The following is a 19,317-nucleotide window of genomic DNA, read 5'->3' as shown; positions in this document are numbered from 1 at the left end:
CTTTCCAATGCTTAGAAGAAGGGAAAGGAAGAATTGCTGCTCCCTAAAAAATTCAAGGACAATAATCTTATTAGCAAATGATTATTAATAAATAATTTGTTATTTTATTTTTTGAGATAGAGTCTTGCTCTGTCACTCAGGCTGGAGTGCAGTGGCACAAATTTGGGTCATTGCAACCTCTGCCTCCCAGGTTCAAGAAATTCTCTTGCGTCAGTCCCCTGAGTAGCCGGGACTACAGGCACATGCCACTACGCCTGGCTAATTTTTGTATTTTTGTAGCAATGGGGTTTCGCCATGTTGGCCAGGCTGGTCTCAAATTTCTAACCTCAAGTGATCCACATGCCTTGGCCTCCCAAAGTGCTAGGATTATAGGCCTGAGCCACCATGCCCGGCAGGTAGCTGCCATTTAATGAGTGCTTATAGGTATTAGACACTGCTTTAGATACCTCATCACAGTTGAAACTAAAACTTATTGAGGTCTTGTTAAGTGCTCAGCACTGCTCTAGTGGCTGTACATATATTAACCCATTTAACCTTCCCAACAATTTTGAGGTAAGTAATATTAACATCTCTATCTTAGAGATGAAGAGCTAAAGCAGGAGAGGTCAAATAACTTACCCAAAGTCAGAGACTCAAACTCAGGAACTCCACCAAATGTTCTGTTGTCTCCCTTTCCTTTAATCCTCACAAAAATCACAACATCATTATTATTATCTCTTCTTTTACAGATCAGAGGACAAGGTCAGAGAGTGTACAAATTGCATCTAATAACTTGCTTTCTAATAAAGTAGTGAAGATAGTGGTTGGATCCAGGGTTGACCAATTTGAAAATCCTGGCTTTTTCTACTTGGCCAGCTCCTTAATCTATATATCCATCAAGGTTAGAATCAGGTAGGTTATGACAATCAGTCAAGCTGGACTTGTCTGCTTATCTTTGAGCATAAGAGCTAGCATCTCACCTTTCCATTTTCCAGTAGCAATTACACTAGAAAATGGTATGAACAGAGCATTGTGGATAAGTAATTTTCTTCCTCCGGTTCATTATCTTTACCTATTAAAGCTTTTGCAGAACATTTGTCCTCCTGTCAAGCTTATTTGGGCCACATGTCTGACATAGCTCAAGGGTGAGGTCATGTTGACTTGATGGCTTTGTTTTGCTTCAGAGGTTCTTCTCCTTTCCTAACTAAAATTGGGCCTGCATTATTTACCAATAGTAAGAGGCTCGCTATTTATTAAATGGTGACTATATTCTTGGAACTGTGCTAAGCATTACTGAGATAGAAAATACTAACACCTTACCCATATTATCTTTATAGTCTTGTTTTCTGGTTGGGAGGCAGAAATTAATCAACAAAACACAGTGAGATAATTTATAAAAAATGGTCAGGTGTCCAGTATAGAAAATAAGAGCCAAAGAATTTGAGAAGTGAGAGATGATATAGTTGAAATTATCTGAAAAGGCTTTGTGAAGGTATCTGAAATTGCTGAAATAGCTAAAATAGATGGTATCAGTAGTTATAAGCTTTGGAAGAGAAAGAATCCATAGAGGGAGAGGGGAAGAAAGGTCATTGGGGAAGAAAGGAAGGAAAAATGTGAGCAAAACGGGGATTGGTAGACTAAGGCAAATGCCTCTTTGTCACATAGTTTAGACATGAAGTAGTCTTTGTTGGGAAACTTACATGAGCAAAAATGTCAACAAAATAGGATGCATGGATGTATGGAAGATGCACCTAACAGCAATTAATGCAAGCATACCTTGAGAATGACCCTATGGTCTAAGAAGAATGTCTGATTAGAGTTCTGAGCTAAGGACACTGGCAGTGGCCAACCTGGAGAATCATTCCTTCTCTATGAGGAACAGCAGAACCCCTAGCCCACCTTGTGGAATGCAGGCCATACAAGGGATTGAGGTCATTTGTTTGGGGTTAACTGAAGTTTGTCAGGTGAAGGTTTCTAGGGGTGCGGTGCTAAGTGAAAATGCTATATAAACTGCATGCTTTTTACAAATGGTAGTGCTTCTCCTATCCAGCCTGCATTCACTGATCCTCTCTGTATGGAAGTCCCCTCAATAAATTCTGTTTCCTTCACTGGCTTCAGGTCTCTTTGGCCTTTCAAACATGGTGCCATCCCTATTGAAGTCAATAGGAATCTGGTACTGTGATGGCCCCATATCTTATTGCCATTCGGCAGAGAGCTATGATTGATGTATTTACAGTAAGTGCCAAGAAGGGTTTCACAAGCAGGAGAAAAACAGTCTGAACTTGGGCAGTCACCCATTGTTGGGAGACAATATTTTTTGTGTCTCTTGCATTTCTGCACATCTTACAAAGTGACATATTGACTGGCCTTTGTTTAAACTATCTTTTTAAGGATGTTTATGTAGCAAACACCTTAGAAAATATAGTGTCTCTGGCCGGGCACTGTGGCTCATGCCTGTAATTTCAGCACTTTGGGAGGCCAGGGCAGGTGGATCACAAGGACAGGAGATTGAGACCGTCCTGGCTAACACAGTGAAACCCCTTCTCTACTAAAAATACAAAAAATTAGTCGGGCATGGTGGTGGATGCCTGTAGTTGCAGCTACTTGGGAGGCTGAGGCAGGAGAATGGCGTGAACTCGGGAGGCGGAGCTTGCAGTGAGCTCAGATCGTGCCACTGCACTCCCACATGGGCTATAGAGCAAGACTCTGTCTCAAAAAAAAAAAAGAATAAAAGAAAATATAGTGTCTCCTGGTTAGGTGTGGTGACTCACACCTGTAATCTCAGCATTTTGGGAGGCTGAGGTGGGCAAATCACAAGGTCAGAAGTTCAAGACCAGCTTGGCCAACATGGTGAAACCCTGTCTCTACTAGAAATACAAAAATTAGCTGGGCGTAGTGACGGGCACCTGTAATCCCAGCTACTTGGGAGGTTGAGGCAGGAGAATTGCTTGAACCTGGGAGGCGGAGGTTGCGGTGAGCCGAGATTGTGCCACTGCACTCCAGCCCAGGCAACAGAGTGAGACTCCATCTCAAAAAAAAAAAAAAAGAAAAAGAAAAGAAAAGAAAAGAAAAGAAAATATAGTATCTCCCTCTGGAGCAAAAGGCAGTATTGATCAAAGTCTTGGAAGGTAAAGAGCGTGTCCTTCCACAGCAAAGGGTAAATACGCTTATTACCATTATAAAAGATTGGGTTCTCAAAGCGCCGGGTGTCTCTCCTGGAAGACAATCCATTGCACGAGAAGATATCATCTGTTTCTTTTCATATCACCAGGTAGCAATTAAGACTACTAAGGCTATTAAGGGAACTAGAACAAATATTGTTACTCTGAACCATGACTAGGGCTATTGCTGTAACATGCTGTCCTTTGTCTCTAATTTGGTGGTCCCATGCCTTCTGCCAGCATCCGTGAAAATGCAGCAAGCTACCTTTTTAGCTTATAAGTAAAGCAAAATTTCAGACCTCTCACAGTTAGAGAGATGTGCATCTACATAATCATGAATGCCGTGAAATTCACAGCCACTATGGTCAGAATCCAGGCAAATTGTCAGAACATTAGCTGATTACTTGAGAGAGCAAGGGCAGGGCATGTTCTGTGTGTGAAGGAACAAAGATGGCAGCTGGGTCATCTTACCGCTTATCCCTTCCTGCAGCCTTATGCAAACCTTAGATCCATTTGAAGATGACTAAGGATCTCAGAGTATTTGGCCGTAGGATTTGGCAGCTATAAGGCAGTTTAGTCTCCTTGGGTAGATTTCCTCGAGAGAGATAAAATCCCATGGGAAACCAGAGATAATGTACTGAGTATGCAGAATGAGTTTCAGTGCTGATGAAGTGACCCACTGGAGAATGATAAACTATCTCAAACAAATTTATATATAAATTCCTGTGATCAGCTCCATTGTCCTAGAAAACTCTTTTATTCCTTATCTTGGAAGCAGGCAAGAATGTATGAGGTTTTACCATGACAATGGAGAGCAAATGCTCAGTATTAAGGTGAACTCCTTCAAAACAAGGTGCTACTGAACAAAAGAATAGACAGCATCAATCAACAGAACAGAATCAGAAGCCCAGAAATAAAGTCTTACATTTATGGTCAGTTGATATTCAACACAGATACCAAGACAATTCACTGAAGGAAAGAATGGCCCTTTCGACAGGTACTGGGACAACTGGTACCCACCTGCAAAAAAATGGAGTTGGGCCCTTTCCTTATACATTGAAAAATTAACTCAAAATGGTTTATCGATTGAAATGTAAGAGCTAGAATTTTGAAACTCTTAAAAAGAAATCATAGTAGTAAATCTTTGTGACTTTGGGTTTGGCATCCTAGATAATGATATCTAAATCAAAAGCAGAAAAAAAGATAAATGGGATTTCATTAAAATTAAAACATTTTGTGCTTCAAAGGAGACCATCAAGAAAGTGAAAAGATAACACACATGAGAGGATAAAATATCTGCAAATCATATATCAGGTAAAGAAATTGTACCTAGAATACATAAACAATAATAAAAGACCAACACTCCAATTAAAAATTGGGCAAAGGATATAGATAGACATAGCTCCAAAGAAGATATGTAAGCACAATATGCACATGAAATGATGCTCAATATTAATACTCAAAAAATCCAAATCAAAACCACAGTGAGATACCACTTCATAACCTCTAGGACTGCTGTAACAAAAATAACAGATAATAAAAAGATTGATGAGGACATGGAGAAATTAGAACTTTCATACATTGCTGCTACAAATGTAAAATCATGCAGCATATTTGGCAAACAGTTTGGGAGCAAAGCAAAGCATTAAGTTATAATATGACTTAGCAATTTCACACCTAGCTATATGCCTATCTTAGTTTGTTCATGCTGCTATAATGAAATGCTACAGGGTGAGTAATTTATAAAGAATATAAATCTATTTCTTACAGTTCTGGAATCTGGGAAGTCCAAGATTAAAGCACTGGCATTTTGGTGTGTGGTGAGGGCTGTTCTTTCTGCTTCCAAGATGGTAATTTGTTGCCGTGTGCTTACACACCCAGAAGGGGCAAGTGGGACGGGATGTATCCTCACATGGTGGAAGAAACAGAAGAGCAAAAAGCACCGAACGCTGTGTCCTCACCTGGTGGAAGAGACAAAAGGGCAAAAAGGGGCTGGATGCTGTGTGAAGTCTCTTGGCCTTAGTCCCACTTATAAAGGTTCCACTTCTATCATTTAATTACCTCCTAAAGACCTCACTGTTTAATACTATCACACTGGCAATTAAGTTTCAGCATATGAATTTTATGGAACATTCAGATTATAGCAATACCCAAGAGAACTGAAAACACATGTCCACACAAAAACATATACCTGAATGTTTATGGCAGCGTGATTCATAATAGCTAAAAACTACGAACAACCAAAATGTCCATCATTTGATGAATGGATAAACGAAATATGGTATTCATATAACAGAACATTTGGCCATAAAAAGGAATGAAGTACTGAAATGTGATATAACATACATGAATCTTGCCAGGGGATGGCGGGGAGTGAAGAATTGGGAGTTACTGATAACAAGTACATGGTTTCTCTTTGGGGTGATGGAAATGTTCTGGAATTTGATAGTAGTGATGAATGTACAACATTGTGAACACACTAAAAACCACTGAGTCGTACACTTTGAAATGGCAGATTTTATGTTGTGTGAATTATAGCTTGACAATAAAAATTACAAAAAGTACATGGATAAACTTTGAAATCATTATGCTAAGTGAAAGAAACCAGACTCAAAATGCCGTATATAGTGTACATCTGTTTATATGAAGTGTCCAGCATAGGCAAATCCATAGAGACAGAAACTAGATTAGTGATTACCAGGGGCTGGGTATTGGTGAGGGATGTGGATGAACGGGTAGTGACTGATAATGTATATGAAGATTTGTTTGAGCGGTGAAAAAATATTTTAAAATTGATTGTGGTGATGGTTGCACAACTCTGAAAAAGGATTGTAGACTTTAGAAGATCAATTATATTGCATGTTAATTATATCTCAATAAAACTTACAGAAGGACAATTATATCTATGTGAGAAGTAGAAAGTTATGTGGTACTCATAGAAAATAACATTGTTTAATAAATCTGTATATCTTATCTACGATAAAAAGATGCTAATGTGCAAGTCAAGTTCAAGGTCACCCAAACATGACAATTCTGAGTATTCTAGCTAGAAAGTACTGTGGGGGACCCCAAATGTACAATTTCCTGCTGAGTCAAAGGGTTCCCACAGCTAAAATAGGCTTCGGATGGATGAAGACACACTGGAATTTCATTTGGTTGAGCGATAAACAGCCACCATATTGCTAAAAACTGAAACCAAACATCCTTGCTGTTGGTGCCACTGGATCTCTCCCTCCCCCTTTTTTCCAAACTCAGCTTCTTTAAGAAAAAAGATGATTTGCAGTAGGGCTGAGGTCTCCCTGTCCCCAGGGAGTGCCAAAGGCTGTATACTCACCAGTCTGAGAATGCTGGGGAACTTCCAGACAGGGAAGGACTTAAACTTGTATGGTTCTTTTGAATACAAGCATGCAAGTCACCACTTTACCAAATCCTGTGAAGGGAGAGGGGACCTGAATTCAACTTGTAGGTTTTGAGCAAGGTTGGTAGGAAAGAAAAACTAACATGACCTTGTTGGTAAAGCCTTTTGGGCCAATTCAATGTAATGCTGTTATTGTTTCTACACCTGGATGTGTGGGAGAAATTGCTATCTTATGTGCCTTTACTTCTCTGTCCTATAAAGCTAGAGGGGATTATTCCAATCAGGAAGAGTTACATGTATAGAGAGGTACTGGTGCCTTTGGGGTCCCTTAACTCTAAAGTCTACTTGAACTATAAGTCTCTGTGACTTATGATTTTGCCAATTGCAGCCTCTGGCAAAGGGAGCCAGCTTCAGTCTGGGGGTGCGTCTTGGGAGTTTGGACTCATTGACTACCTTTTGAAAAGCAGCTATGAGCTTGCTATGGGGCTCTTGTAGAAACTGAACCCTTAACTTTTATGGAGGTTTTGATATTCTATAGACTTATATTTCTACTTGGGGTGAATCAATTTCCACTCACTGAGTGACAAGGTAAGAGGGGTGCAAGATTTTCTTTTCCATTGAAAATATTATATTCAAGAATATAGACGGATCAGCCCCAGCAGTTTTACATGGAAAAGTGACAGTTGTTTCATTTGGAGGAAGCTTCACCTTCCCCTATTCCACTGCCTACAGGAAAACCACTGGCTCAATAGGGCCCTCAGTTCACAGAGGTTCTCCTAAATGGTTGAGCCTGGTTAATCGATGATTTAGTGATTCTGAAACCTGATGATGTCTACTGTCTTGATTCAGTGGGCAGAATAAAAGGTTGTGATTACAGCTCTAGCCAATATCCACCTTCATGAACTTTGTAATATTCTTATTGACTTTTGAGCTATTTCCAGTGATTCAGGCTGTCCCTGGAAAACCAGAGACTGACAGATTAAAGATACTCTTTGGAGAATATTAAAATAGTGTTTAGGATTGCTGTTTGAATCATCCATGTCACTGAGGCAGATGTTCATGGGAAGGGCCTGTACTGTGATAAGACTGACTGTAATGAAGCTGTTAGTGGAACATGCACTACAGAGACTGGCACATGGCCACCTGGGTCCATCATCACACTGGACACGGCCAGACATCAACTATCATAGACTGGGCACAAAGGACTCTATGTTGCTGATGCCAGCCCAGCCAGTTGAGGCTGGCTACACCATTATGGCCTTAGAAACAAATCATGTTTTCAGCTTTCCAGATCATTTTCAGACTTGAAATGTGATACAGAGGTTTACTTTTTACTACAACAACCATTCAACAACAGGCTGAGAGTCAACATATTTGATGAGCCTTCATGTTCCTTATCATCTGCAGGCATCTGGTATCATTGAGCTTGGAATGGCTTCTTCAAAAACCAACTCAAGAAGATTTCTGACTCTCTCTTACCTGCTCCATACCCTAGTAAGGCGGTTTGATCATTGAATGCAGCTCTACCCAGAGAGGAATCATCTTTTCTCAGCTGCTTTCTGAGTAGTGATCAGGATGAAAGGAGTAGGGTTTTATAAAAATCTGTTTTGAAATATTGGGATTCCTCCCCCACCATTCTTGAATGTGATGTTTTTTTCCTTTCCCTGAAGACAACCCCACACCAACCCAGCTGATGTTCCCTCTGAATGATATTTCAGCCAAAAGGGGACATAAGAGAGTCAAAGCTCAAGTTCAGGCCCTTGAGTTCTGTTGTTTGATCAACAGAGTCCAAGATCATAAAAATAATGTCTTGGTTGGATATACTGCTTGCAGACCTCCTGTGGAGGCCCGTGTGGTACAAAGTTGGAAGCCACAATGGATCTGTGAATGGTTTATACAAATTCTTTTTTCCCTCTTGCACTGGGCTCTCCTAGATAAAAGTTCTGAGGGTGTTTAAGAGACAGGCCACATTTTGTGCAATGGGATAAAAACAACCATCTCAGCAGCTGGGGAGGCAATACTTTAGGACCTGGGAGCTGTGGTAAGGCAATGGTGGTTTTTCCAAAAATAAGGTGACTTGTATCTTGAAGGTAATTGTAAGACACCTTCAAGTGCTTAAAGAAAAGGCAATAGTATATCATGTAGCCCTCAGATGGCTGGAGGATCATTCCAAATAAGGCCATCCTTGGATATTTGTAGGAACTTCCTGGAGAGATAACTGACTCACTATTTATGCTCACCCCATTACACATATGATGAAGAGATGTCCACATAGTGTCATTTAATAGAAAAGTTGATAAAAAATTTGACCCTGACATTGACACCAACTTTGCCCTAGAAGGCAATCTATTTAACCCCAGTTCACTGGAAAGGGTTGCTGTGGATGAAAATATTGCCCTAGACATCCTCCTTATTGGAAAAGGCACAGAGTCTGTGTAAATGCTAATATATCTTATTGTACCTGGATTAATGTCTCAGGTGAAGTGGGGAAGTCAACACAGAAAGCTAGAGAAAGACACTTGACTTTCTGAAGTAGATCCTGATGATGTATGTGGTTTGTTCAGCTGGATCAGGGAACCAGGGATGGATGATCAGGTTACTACTGCAGGTTGGTTGCTTCCTGGGGCTTGGAGTCCTACTGGTGTAGCCTTTATTAAATGCTGCATGAGACTACTTGAATGGATTTGGTCCTAGCCTCTGCTGGTCAGATTAATCAGAGTAAGCATTGGATTGGCATACTCATGGGAAAACTTGCCAGAAACAGAATGACATGGAGATGAGTGGTGGGGGCCAATTTCCCATGGTATCTTGCATTTCTGTACAACTTGTGAAGCAAGAAATTGCTTACCATTTTTGTTCCAGATTTGCATAGCAAATATCCTTAGAAGGCAGAGATAGTGTTTCCCTCCACAGCAAAAGGCAGATATGTCTACAGCCTGGAAAGGTAGAGGTACTATCTTCCTCTGGAGCAAAGGGCAAGCATGCTTTCTGACCATTACAAAAGATTCCAGTTCCACAAGCTTAGGGTTCCTTTCTTGGAATGGAACCTACTGCATGTGATGGTTTGATATGGCCCTCTTTGTGTTGCTAGATTGGGGAATCAGCATAAATGATAATACTCTGACACACGTTATTGCTGTGAGTAATGTGTTCTGCATGTGATGGTTTGATATGGTCCTCTGTTGCTAAATTGGGGAATCAGCGTATATGTTAATACTCTGACACTTGCTATTGCTGTGAGTAATGTAGTTTTTGTGTGTCTGACATAGGAGTCTTGTGTTTTTTTTTTTATCAGCATCCATGAAACTGTGGCAGTCTCACTTGTTAGCTTGCAAGCAGAGAAAAATTTCACAGTTCTTGATATTGTTCAGGGCAGTTACATGCCTATACTACAAATAACACTGCTCACACTAAAGACTGTGTAAGCTGCTGAGACCTTATCTCTTTCTGGGGTTGGTGTTAAAGAAGCTTTTGGGGTAATGTAGAGTAAATCCATAAGGAAAATAGGAAGTCCACTGTCTATATCAGGCTGGCACTAAAAGACCAACATTAGGTGACAACAGGGATCTTGTGAAGATCCTTATGTCGGAAAAAGTGCGATGAAAGCAGTTTGTTAGGTACATTAATCTGATACTGTCTCATAAAATGGACTATGAATCAATGAAATTAATTTAAGTCAGCTAACATATTGAACACCTAGTAGGTACAAAGCCACTATATTGAGTTCTGCAGGTGATACAGAGATGAATAAAATGAGAAATGGAACAACTGATAATTTGGTTGGAAAAAATTGTATAAAATCATGATGCTTGTTTGAATAAAGTAACTGAAATAAATTGTATAAATGCAATATTAAGGGGTGAAAAAATCAGGGATTAGAAATCCTGAAGGAAGGGGAAGGAAGGTAGGAGAATTTGCTTTGTTTTACCATAGCTTTAGATAAATGAGTTCCATATTCTAGTTAGTCTGCAAGTTTCTAATGGAAATTTAGTGACTGAATTGCTCCTTAAAGACCAGAGCAGGGACCTGACAGAACATTAATTACAGGATCTATTAGACATAACCAAGGCTTTGTGCCACTGACCTAGATTTACCCACTTTAGGTTTCAGAGTTGGGATCACTGATCTTTCACTGAGGAAAATATTATTGGAGACAAGGAGAGAGCAGACGATGGTGGATTTAAGGAAAAGAGGAGCTATGTAGAGAAAACCATTTTTGGTCGGGCACAGTGGCTCATGCCTGTAATCCCAGCACTTTGGGAGGCTGAGGCGGCAGGTGGATCACAAGATCAGGAGTTCAAGACCAGCCAACATGAAACCTGGTCTCTACTAAAAATACAGAAATTCACTGGGCATGGTGGCGTGCACCTGTAATCCCAGCTACTTAGGAGGCTGAGGCAGGAGAATTACTTGAACCTGGGAGGCGGAGGTTGCAGTGAGCCAAGACCGTGCCACTGTACTCCAGCCTGGACAACAGAGCAAGACTCCATCTCAAAAAAAAAAAAAAAGAACTAGAACTAGATGTACCATATGACCCAGCCATCCCATTACTGGGGATATACCCAAAGGATTATAAATCATGCTGCTCTAAAGACACATGCACACGTATGTTCATTGTGGCACTATTCACAATAGCAAAGACTTGGAATCAACCCAAATGTCCATCAGTGACAGACTGGATTAAGAAAATGTGGCACATATACACCATGGAATACTATGCAGCCATAAAAAAGGATGAGTTTGTGTCCTTTGTAGGGACATGGATGCAGCTGGAAACCATCATTCTTAGCAAACTATCACAAGAACAGAAAACCAAACACCGCATGTTCTCACTCATAGGTGGGAACTGAACAATGAGATCACTTGGACTCGGGAAGGGGGACATCACACACTGGCGCCTATTATGGGGAGGGGGGAGGCGGGAGGGGGGAGGGATTGCATTGGGAGTTATACCTGATGTAAATGACGAGTAGTTGGGTGCTGACGAGTTGATGGGTGCAGCACAACAACATGGCACAAGTATACATATGTAACAAACCTGCACATTATGCACATGTACCCTAGAATTTAAAGTATAATAATAATAAAAAAAAAAAGAAAAAGAAAAAAGAAAAGAAAAGAAAAGCATTCTTTATTTTCTTATGTTGGATCTTCTGTGCTTAAAATTAAGAAAGACCCAAACATTAGATTGCTGCTTACATCTCTGTGGTTGCTTATAGCAACACAAAGGTATCTCAGAATAATTCTTTCACTAGCATACGACATGATGGCTTTCTCCTCAAGCACTTGTACACATGGGATGTGCAAAGTAAGCCGGTAATAAAATAATTTTTTAAGGTTTATATTTTTGAATAAAGCACTTGATGAGGGAGCTTTATCTGCTAGCAACGTTTAAACTCACAATTTACAGTTTTATTATAGCAATAAACTCCTATGGGACCACTTATACGGTGATTGTAAGGATTAACCAGAGTTGTTATACATGAAAATAACTTGGTTAACAATAAAATGGTAGACAAATTTAAAAATTTATTTACTTATGCACCCTAAGTCTTGCTCCAGAAAGAAGTGAAGACCTATTATTTATACTTCTATTAGTAGCTGGTCATCGCCTTTTGGGTAGGAGTGAAACAACTCAAAATACTATCTTTAAACATTTGTTCTGACTATACTTTCTCTCTTCAGAGTTCCCACACCAGAAAACTCCTGCCTTTGGAGTGCAGATATGCCTTTAGAAAGACAAAACTATATACGAACTATATATATATATATATATGTATATATATATATATATATGAATTCAGTTAATCATCACATATCAACACATTATTTCATTCCAAATTAAATAAATTTTAATTTATGTTTCTACCCTTGAAACAATCAGAAAAATCAAGATACTGAGCATTTCCATTACTTTCAAAAGTTATCTCATGGTCCTTTGGAATCCACTCTTCCTTCCACCCTTGCCCATAAACTACATAAACTACATATTGCTACTTTTTTGATAACACATTTCTGTCTCTGTAACTAGAAAAAATGAAAATTACCTTCGCAACTAACCATCGTTGAAATTATTGTATATTCTTCAAGTCTTTTTTCTGAAGATCATACACATCGTTTGAGAGCCTGTTTTTTTTCTATTTTTACATAACAATTTATTCAGAACATTTTCTCATGTTCATAAAATTCCTCTCAGAATCATATTTTTTAAATTAGAAATTACTGCATGGCAGTTCCATTTGGAGGGAGCATATTTGACTTATTGTTATTTGTTTAGGTAGTTTAAAATTTTTCATTTAATGAATTAAACATATACCTACCACATGGCATGGCCATTCTTCTGCTTAGATATTTATCAAAAAAAAAAAAAAGGAGACATCTTCCCATACAAAATCTTGTATATGAATATTCATAGAAGATTTATTTGTAATACCCCAATCTGCAAATGACCCAAATGTCTATCAGCAGGGGAACAAATAAAATTTACTATATCTTTACAATACAGTATTACTCAGCAATAAAAAGGAACAAACTACAGACACAGACTTCATAGATGCTCTCAAAATCCCAGACTGAAAGAATCCACACACAAAATAACATGTGCTACATGATTTCATTGACATATAATTCCATAGAATACAAAATGCAGTGGCAGTGGTTACCTTTGGGCAAGGGTGGAAGGAAGGGTGGATTCCAAAGGACCGTGAGATAACTTTTGAAAGTAATGGAAATGCTCAGTATCTTGATTTTTCTGATTGTTTCATGGGTAGAAACATAAAATAAAATTCATTTAATTTGGAATGAAATAATGTGTTGATATGTGATGATTAACTGAATTCATAAATCTATTTTTACAGCATTCAGCTTTGTTGAATATAATTTTAGAGACAGTATTCCTGGAGAAAATGGCATGAACTTGGTAGGGCTTTGGGCATGTATTGTAAAGCTGGCCTTCAACAGATTTTAATATTTAGAAACCCACTAGAGATATAAGTGTATACTTATTTTCTGGCAATTGGAAAGCTAATTGTATTTGTGTATCATTTTATGCCTAGATGAGTTAAGCTCACTTTGTAAACCTTTATAATTTCTTTCGGGATAAATTAGGAGGCAGAGCAGAACCAATTCATTCCTAATTGGACAGTATTTGGCTCCAGGAATTAGTGTTAGTGAATCAAAGACAAAAGAAATGATTCACGTGCAGGACTACCTGTTATTCAACACTTGTCTAGACACATCAAATAGACTCTTCTTCAAGTTATCTAGGTTGTTATTGAACTCAAACTGTCCAATCTCATGGAACTTGAATGCATTCCCATAGCCCAGGAAGCTGGTCACAGACATCAAGACAGGAATTTCATTTGCACTCGGTCATATAATGAGTCCAAGAATCAGAATCAGAGCTAACAGCCCAGCAGATGCCCACAGTCCATGAAATCCTACCTGGCCATCCCTATTGCTGACCTCACTAACCTTTAAACACTCATACCTGGGGATTCTTCAGCAGTCATCTGAGTTTTTGTTCCTGTAGAAAATACTGGGTTGCAAATAGCAGTCTGTGTAATTTAGTGGAAGAAGCCTAGGTGTTGGGGTGATCAGATCCAACACCAGGTCATGGGTGCAGCGAAGTCTGGTGGAGTCAAAGGAATGAGAAAAAGACAGTTTGAGAGAGAAAATGGGTCCAGGGGGCCATCGCTAAGTATGGAGGCTGCAAAGTCCCTGAGCTCTGGAAACCCAGACTATTTATTGGTGATCAAACAAAGAAACAGGTGATGAGAATGTGGGGTTGAAAGGGAGTATTGCACTAAGCACATGATTTACAGCTGTGATGATTTAGCATTCCGTTACAGCTGTGACAGAAAGCGCCGCTACTTGAGATAATAGAGAGCAGGTTTTTTTAACTCAAGATACAATCGATCCTGGGAGAGCAAGGAACAAGGAGCCAGCAAGTCTAGGCACATTCCAGAGCCATGAGCCCTGGATTCTATCCAAGCCATGAGGGGTTGTATGCCCTGGGCTTATATTATGGTGCGTCATTGTAGCCTTCTACCCTTAGCACAGAGCTTGACGTTGCAAAGGTCACAAGGGGTTTTAGACCCTGGACCCCGGACATGTTCCAAGACTCTTTTACATTATGTCAGACATGCAAATCCTACCTCAGCTTCTCCCAATACTCAGCTTTTCTCCCAACATTAGGTATTGGAGTTGATTTCAAATATGTGTCTTTGTACAAGTCATTTTTCTGAGGCTGATTTGGGCAGTAACATTATCTTGAAAGGTAATGAGTGGTGAAGCCAGCTGGACTTCCTGGGTCAAGTGGGGACCTAGAGAACATTTCTGTCTAGCCAGAGGATTGTAAATGCACCAATCAGCACTCTGTGTCTAGCTAAAGGATTGTAAATGCACTAATCAGCACTCTGTAAATATGCACCAATCAGCACTCTGTATTGAACTAAAGTATTGTAAATGCACCAATCAGCACTCTGTAAAATGGACCAATCAGTGCTCTTTAAAATGGACCAATCAGCAGGACATGGGTGGGGACAAATAAGGGAATAAAAGCTGACCACCTCAGCCAGTAGGGGCAACCCGTTTTGGTCCCCTTCCACTCTGTGGAACCTTTGTTCTTTTGTACTTCATAATAAATCTTGCTGCTGCTCACTCTTTGGGCCCATGCCACCTTTAAGAGCTGTAACACTCATAGCAAAGGTCTGTGGTTTCATTCTTGAAATCAGCAAGACCAAGTACCCACTGGAAAGAACCAAGTCCAGACACATATTGGTGACCACAAAGGGACTAATGCCAGGCGGTGAGTACCATCAGACCCCTTTCACTTGATATTCTGTCCTATTTTTCCTTGGAATTTGGGGGCTAAACACTGGGCACCTGTCAGCCAGTTAAAAGCAACTAGCGCAGCCACTGGATTAAAGACATGAGTGTCAGGCTTTCTGGGAAAGGGCTCTCTAACAACCCCCAATTCTTAGGAGTTGGGAGCATTGGTTTGCCTGGGACCAGCTTCCGCTTTTCCTGTACTTCTGGGCTGAGCTGAGGGTCGACAGAGAGGAAAGCCATTCAGTTCCGGGGTCCTGACTAAAAGTTGGTTGACCCTGTAGCCGTGAGTGGAACTCTCAATGTCATGTCACCAAAGGGAGACTCGCCCATTTATCTTATCTATTCTGACCCTTGCCTCCTGGGTCCTAATGCCTGTCAAACTTCCTCCCACCTCTCTTCTCTGAGGCTAGTCCTGCTTCTAAATACCACTCCCTGTCTCTGGTGCTTTTCTAGTTTCTCCTGTAAGAATGATTTCTAGTATAAATTTCAAGACTCTGTTCCTTTCTTCAGGCACCCCGGCTCACCAATCAGAAAGACATAATTTTTGCCCAAAGCCCTGTTGTTGGGGGGTACTATCTGGAATTTTAGGATCCCTCCTCAGACTAGCAGGCCTAACAAAGGCTATTCCTGAAGCTAGCATATGGCCTCAGAAGTTACACATTCCTATTCATATGATGAGAGGTGAGGACAAAAGGAGTCATTCTTCCAACCTTGGAGATCCCTTACCCACCTCAGGGTATGGCCCTCCACTCCATTTTTGAGGCATATCATCTTTATAGGACAAGGGTAAGTCCCTAATACCAACAAGAGAAAACATTTAGGACTCTAATAGGATTTTGAGAATGTATCAGTAACCCACAAACCCTGAAAAAGAGGTGACTCATTTTTTTTTTTTTCTGTACTATAGCCTGCCCCCAGTATTCTCTCTCTAATGGGGAAAAATGGCCACCTGAGGGAAGTATAAATTACAATACTGTCCTGCAGCTTGACCTTTTCTGTAAGAAAGAAGGCAAATGGAGTGTAATACCTTATGTCCAAGCTTTCTTTTCATTGAAGGAGAATCCACTACTATGCAAAGCTTGTAATTTACATCCCACAAGAGCACCTCTCAGCTTACCCCCATATCCTAGCCTCCCTATAGCTCCCCTTCCTATTAATGATAAGTGTCCTCTAATCGCCCCCACCCAGAAGGAAACAAAGAAATCTCCAAGGGACCACAAAAAGCCCTGGGCTATCAGTTGTGTCCCCTTCAAGCTGTAGAGGGAGGGGAATTTGGCCCAACCCCGGTACATGTCCCCCTCTCCCTCTGTGATTTAAAGTAGATCAAGGTAGACCTGGGGAAGTTTTCAGATGATCCTGATCAGTATATAGATGTCCTACAGGGTCTAGGGCACACCTTCGACCTCATTTGGAGAGATGTCATGCTACTGTTAGATCAAACCCTGACCTTTAATGAAAAGAATGCAACTTTAGCTACATTGCGAGAGTTTGAAGATACCTGGTATCTTAGTTAAGTAAATGATAGAATGACAGTGAAAGAAAGGGACGAATTCCCTACCAGTCAGCAAGCCGTCCTCAGTATGGATCCCCACTGGGACCTTGACTCAGATCATGGGGACTGGAGTTGCAAACATCTGTTGACCTGTGCTCTAGAATAACTAATAAGAATTAGGAAAAACCCATGAATTATTCAGTGATGTCCACCATAACTCAGGGAAAGGAAGAAAATCCTTCTGCCTTCCTCGAGCAGCTATGGGAGGCCTTAAGAAAATATTCTCCTCTGTCACCTGACTCACTAGAGGGTCGATTGATCCTAAAATATAAGTTTATTACCCAATCAGCCACAGATATCAGGAGAAAGCTCCAAAAGTGAGCCCTGGGCCTTGTACAAAATCTGGAGGCATTATTACACCTGGAAACCTCAGTGTTCTATAATAGGGACACAGAGGAACAGGTCAAAAAGGAAAAGTGAGATCAGAGAAAGGTTGCAGCCTTAGTCATGGCCCTCAGACAAACCAACCTTGGTGGTTCAGAGAGGACAGAAAATGGAGCAGGCCAATCACCCAGTAGGGCTTATCAGTGTGGTTTGCAAGTACACTTTAAAAAAGATTGTCCAATGAGAAACAAGCTGCCCCCTCGCCCATGTACACTATGCCGAGGCAATCACTGGAAAGTGCACTGCTCCAGAGGACAAAGGTTCTCTGGGCCAGAAGCCCCTAACCAGATGATCCAACAACAGGACTGAAAGTGCCCGGGGCAAGGACCAGCCCGTGTCATCACCCTCACTGAGCCCAGGTACATTTAACCATTGAGGGCCAGGAAATTGACTTCCTCCTGGACACTGGTACAGCCTTCTCAGTGTTAATCTCCTGTCCCAGAGAGCTGTCCTCAAGGTCTGTTACCATCTGAGGGATCCTGGGACAACCTGTAACCAAGTATTTCTTTCACCTCCTCAGTTGTAATTGGGAGACTTTGCTCTTTTCACGTGCCTTTCGTGTTATGCCTGAAAGTCCCACACCTTTATTAGGGAGGGATATATTAGCCAAAGTTGGAGCCATTATCTACATGAACATGGGAAACAAGTTACCCATTTGTTGTCCCCTGCTTGAGGAGGGAATCAACCCTGAAGTCTGGGCATTGGAAGGACAATTTGGAAGGGCAAAAAAATGTCAACCCGGTACAAATCAGGCTAAAAGACCCCACCACTTTTCCTTATCAAAGGCAATATCCCATAAGGCCTGAAGCTCATCAAGGATTACAGGATATTGTTAGACATTTAAAAGCTCAAAGCTTAGTAGGAAAATGCAGCAGTCCCTGCAACACCCCAATTCTAGGATTACAAAAACCGAATGGTCAGTGGAGACTAGTGCAAGATCTTAGACTCATCAATGAGGCAGTAATTCCTCTATATCCAGTAGTACCCAACCCCTATACCGTGCTCTCTCGAATACCAGATGAAACCAAATGGTTCATGGTTCTGGACCTCAAGGATGCCTTCTTCTGTATTCCCCTGCACTCTGACTCCCAGTTTCTCTTTGCCTTTGAGGATCCCACAGATGACACATCCCAACTTACATGGACGGTCTTGACCCAAGGGTTTAGGGATTGCCCTCATCCATTTGGTCAGGCAGTGGCCCAAGATCTAGGCCACTTCTCAAGTCCAGGCACTCTAGTCCTTCAGTATGTGGATGATTTACTTTTGGCTACCAGTTCAGAAGCCTCATGCCAACTACTCTAGATCTCTTGAACTTTCTAGCTTATCAAGGGTATAAGGCGTCTAAATTGAAGGCCCAGCTCTGCCTACAACAAGTCAAATACCTAGGCCTAATCTTAGCCATAGGAACCAAGGCCTACAGCAAGAAATGAAAACAGCCTATACTGACTTATCTTCACCCTAAGACATTAAAACAGTTGCAGGGGTTCCTTGGAATCACCAGCTTTTAGCAACTATGGATCCCCAGATACAGTGAGATAGCCAGGCCCCACTATACTCTAATCAAAGAGACCCAGAGGGAAAATAGTCATCTAGTAGAATGTGAACCAGAGGCAGAAAAAAGCCTTCAAAACCTTAAAGCAGGCCCCAGTACAAGCTCAAGCCTTAAGCCTTCCTAAGAACAAAACTTCTCTTTATACATCACAGACAGAGCAGGAATAGCTCTTAGAGTCCTTACTCAGACTCATGGGACAACCCCACAACCAGTAGCATACCTAAGTAAGGAAATTGATAGAGTAGCAAAAGGCTGGCTTCACTATTTATGGGTAGTTGCGACAGTGACAATCTTAGTATCAGAGGCTATCAAAATAATACAAGGAAAGGATCTCACTCTCTGGACTACTCATGATGTAAATGGCATACTAGGTGCCAATGGAAGTTTATGACTATCAGACAACTGCCTGCTTAGATACCAGGCACTACTCTTTGAGGGACCAGTGCTTCGAATATGCACATGTGCAGCCTTCAACCCCACCACTTTTCTCCCAGAGGTT

General features: G+C 40.9%; 1 long non-coding RNA gene across 1 annotated transcript in view; it reads right to left on the bottom strand.

Moving 5' to 3' along the window:
- The window catches only part of LOC139355872 (uncharacterized), a 404,625-nt gene that overhangs the window by 234,644 nt on the left and 150,664 nt on the right, over positions 1-19,317 (bottom strand). Inside the window, exon 2 of the long non-coding RNA XR_011607111.1 lies at positions 4,909-5,101. This is a non-coding gene — a long non-coding RNA (uncharacterized lncRNA). The remainder of the gene's footprint in view (positions 1-4,908; positions 5,102-19,317) is intronic.

Source organism: Macaca nemestrina, chromosome 8 (assembly GCF_043159975.1).
Source record: "Macaca nemestrina isolate mMacNem1 chromosome 8, mMacNem.hap1, whole genome shotgun sequence".
NCBI lineage: Eukaryota > Metazoa > Chordata > Mammalia > Primates > Cercopithecidae > Macaca > Macaca nemestrina.
This window is presented reverse-complemented; position numbering and strand designations above follow the sequence as displayed.